This window comes from Antechinus flavipes, chromosome 1, assembly GCF_016432865.1.
Source record: "Antechinus flavipes isolate AdamAnt ecotype Samford, QLD, Australia chromosome 1, AdamAnt_v2, whole genome shotgun sequence".
Lineage (NCBI taxonomy): Eukaryota > Metazoa > Chordata > Mammalia > Dasyuromorphia > Dasyuridae > Antechinus > Antechinus flavipes.
In genome coordinates this window covers 553,476,660-553,480,852 of record NC_067398.1, presented here as the reverse complement: position 1 = coordinate 553,480,852, position 4,193 = coordinate 553,476,660, and positions in this window count along the sequence as shown.

Sequence of the window (4,193 nt, the reverse complement as noted above, 5' to 3'; positions counted from 1 at the left end):
CAAAATTATGGCCATAGGAAATTAGAAGACTAATTGTACCTTCAACAGAAATAGGGAAGTTTAGAAGAAGGATGGGGTTTTGGGGAAAAAATAATGAGCTCTATTTTGGAAATGTCTTCTGGGACATTTCGTTTTAAGTTTCCAATAGGCAATTGGTGATGTAGCACTGAAATCCAGGGGACAAACTGGGGTTGGATCTATAGATCTTGGAAGAGAGCAGTTTTAGTTAACTGATAAAGTTGTAAGCCAGATTACAAATTCTGGAAAAGTTACTGAGAAAAAAGTGGAGATAGCAGACATAACAGCTTTTTCTAGGAGTTTAGCTGAAATATAGATAGAAGTTTGAAGGGCATAGAAAGATCTAGTGAAGACTTTATGGGATAGGGAAAACATGTCTGAAAGTTGTTGAGAAGGAACTGGTTTATAGGGAGAGACCAAAAAGAGGGTAGGAATGGTTGAAGTGGTAATCTGTTGAAAAAAATAGGATGGGATAGGATCAAAGGCACATTGTCCTTTTATACTTTATTCTATGTACTCTATGATTCAGCTATAATGATTTATTTGTGTTCCTTTCAGAAATAATTCAATTTTCTGTACCCTTACCTTTGTACCATCTATCTCTCCATGCCTAGAAAAGCTCTCCTTCTTCATGTCCTCCTCTTACTTTCAATATTTAGCTTAACTTCCAGTTTCTGCAGAGCCTTCCTAGTCAGTCAGCTGCCTCTGCCTTTCTCTTTCAGATTACTTTTCATATTTTCTATGTGTGTAGTTACTTGCTTATTGGATTCCCCATTAGAATGTGAGTCCCTCAAGAACAGGGATTGGTTTTGTGGCGTTTTTTTTGGTAGCCTGGCACATAGTAAGCACTTAAGTAAACAAACAAACAACTAATTAATGAACTAAAAATAAATGACTAATGTTGGGTAAAGTGAGAGCTACCTCACTGTCAAAGTTTGAAGATTATTTAAGAAAATTAATATGTGTTTATACATACTGCAAAGTTTTAGGACAAGTCTGGCTCATAGTACTACTAGCTTGAACCTATGTGTTCAGAGGTTTGCAAAGCATTCTGTGTAGCTATGCTGTAGATAAACTCATTCCCAGAACATTGATGGCTAAATGAAAATCCTGAAGACCACTGAATCATGGAGGATTGTTATGATGAAAACACTAACCCTGTAAAGTTGTTCAACTGTATTCTATTATTATTACTATTTTCCTAAGAAAGTATTCTTATGAATACCTTTTACCCACCATTACTTCAGCACAGACAGTTTCTAGTGCAGATATGCAGAAATAATCAAAGGCAAAAATGGAGTGGCTCATTGAGACAAAGAATGGTTTGGGAATGACTGGGAGGAAAAGATCATGACCATGCAAAGAAATGAGTCCCTGATGTTCTTTCTTGGTGTTGACCCTTGTCCTTGAAGGTCAAAGTCAGTGAAAAATCGTAAAATGTTGATAAACTGCTCCTGGCTAATAGTGAGTCCCAAAACAAGCACAGTGGCAAAAGCCTAAATTTAATTTGACACACCATGAAAATGAGACAATTGCAAGCTAACCCTGATGGAATCTAGAGCCATCACCACCCATTAGTATCCCTCATAGGGTGGTTTCCAGCATCTCTTAGTTTTCTCAATCTCATAAATACTATGCAAAGACATTTTTGGGAGTTCTTAGAAACCAGGGTTAAGAGAGCAGGGATGCTAATCTCTCTGAATCACTTCCTGTTGCCAGTGAATAGGATTTTTTTGGTGGTGGTTCTTATTTAGTTTAATGACCAGGCCCCTTGTGGAGGCTTACAGTTCTCCCCAAAGGGTCAGCCCTGCTTTTCCTCCAGGGTCTGCCATTCATATGGTTAGTAGCAATTACTCTTCTCAAGATCCTAAAACAGGGCCTGTTACTTGACCTCAGATTTTGTCTTTTAGTTTGACAATGGCTAGTCTGCCCTTTGGAGAAAGTCTCTTGGGAACTCACAGTGAATTTCCCTCAGTGATCAGCAGAAGTTCATGAAGCATCTCTCATTTATCATTCTATGAGCAATAAGTAATTCTATCTGAACTATTGCTTTGATCCAATATTTCTTCACAAATCACTATAGTTAGTGACCTTGGAAGTGAAGTTCAAATACTTTTTTCATTTGTCATTCATAAACAAACACTTGAGATGCATATTTCATATTATCTTTCTCAGATTGCCATTTTAAAAAATGGAAAAGTAAACTAATTACATTATGCTTATATATAATGTGCTATGTTCCTGTACATATTTATATTCTATTTAAGGTTTACACAATGCTTTCATCATAACAGTCCTATGTCTCCAGTCTTGTCCTTATATTGAGAAATACACACAGAAATAAAATGACTTTTTCAGGACCTCACACCTAGTAGTACATCAGTATTCAGACATGGAATGCAGATCTTTTGACTTTGGAAGACCAATGGTCTTGCCATCTAATTTTACTTTTTGGTGGAAGGGGAGAGGTGTTCAGACTTATGTTTTCATTGGTGTGAGTAATCTGCTGATCATTAAATGGCACAGTGAAATATGTACAATTCTTAGAACCATAGGCTCTGCATTCAAATGTCAGATTTATAATTTACTAGCTGTGTGACTGTGGGCAAGCCACTTCATTCTGTTTATCTCAGTTTTATTCAGCTGTAAAATGATCTAGAGAAATAAAGGGCAAACTACTCCAGAATTTTTGCCAAGACAACACCACAGAGGGTCTCAGAGTCAGATATAATCGAAAGCTTCTGAATAACAACAAAAAATGAAGGGTTTGGACTAGGGGACTTTTAAGGTCCTTTCCAGCCCTAGATTTAGGAGCCTAAGTTAAATGACTTGTCTAGAGATGTTTGGCCAGTATGTGTCAAAAGTATTTCTTGAATCCTGCCTTACCTGACTCCAAGGTTGGCTGCTTAACAACTGTACCATGATTCCTTTCTCTACATGCATAGAATGTTACTGCTGAAAGGGACCTCAGAGATGATTCAGTTCAACCCTCTCATTGTATAAATGAAGAAGCAGAGACATGAATGTGGTGACTTGTCCAAGTTAGTTCAAGCTAGTTAAATGACAAAGCCCTGATTTGACCTGCTATTGTTTCCCAGCCTAAATGTGTATATCATTTAGTTAGTACTTATTATTTAGTACTTATTAACCATATTAATTTTTTTTGATATACAAAGCATCAAGGCCACATTAAAATCATATAATTTTATGGGGGATGTGAGTCCATATTGATAAAGAATGCAATTCGCTTATAACTGTAGATAAACTTTAGAGAGAGTTAACAGGGTTTCAAAGAGGTTCAGTGATTTTCTCCATCACATGGCTAGTATAGATAACATGCAGAATTTGAATTCATATCTTTTTTATTATGTCTAGCATTGTGTAGACATATTGCTGCTCATCATATGAACTATCAAACATTTAGTGTCTGATTTAAATGCAGTAAGATGAGTTTTTCTATTGCCACACCTGGAGCTCTATCCTTTGCACCACCTACGTGCAAAATTATCTGGAAAATGATAAAATTAGATTAGATTAACTTCGAGGGCCCTTTCAGATAAAACAATCTATGAATCTGTGACTAAGAACATATATTTAAGTCAGCCTAGTAAAGCCTCATACCATACTTCATTAGTCAATACTGTCAGTCATAGAGTCATCCTTGCTGATCATATGTCCTCTTTAATCTTTAAAGCCATATATTTTATGATTCTGTTGTAATTACATGAACATATTTTTCATATGTGAAGATTTCTCTGAAGCAAATAAAAATTATGGAGTATAATGTAATAAACCATTTATTTTGAGTTTTTGAAAAAAAATCCATCACAAATATTTGGAATAAATTCCATTTATGGGGGGAAAACTCTTAAAAGCTGGTTATCTATGACCATCCCTTTATAATATTTATTCCAATATGGAAAAAAATCTCATCTCCCTTTATCTAATCAATGCAAATATTAAAAAATTATGAAAATTGGCAACTGCTATAATTGTCACAAAGGTATAACCATTTTTAAGAGCCTATCTTTATGCCAAACACTGTGCTGAATACTGAGGATATAAAGAGAAGTAAATGACAATCCCCAGCCTTGGGAGGTTTGGGTATTTGTTTGTTATTTGAGATGAGGGGAAAGGGAAAGAATTTGGCATTTTGATGTAGAGAAAACAACACT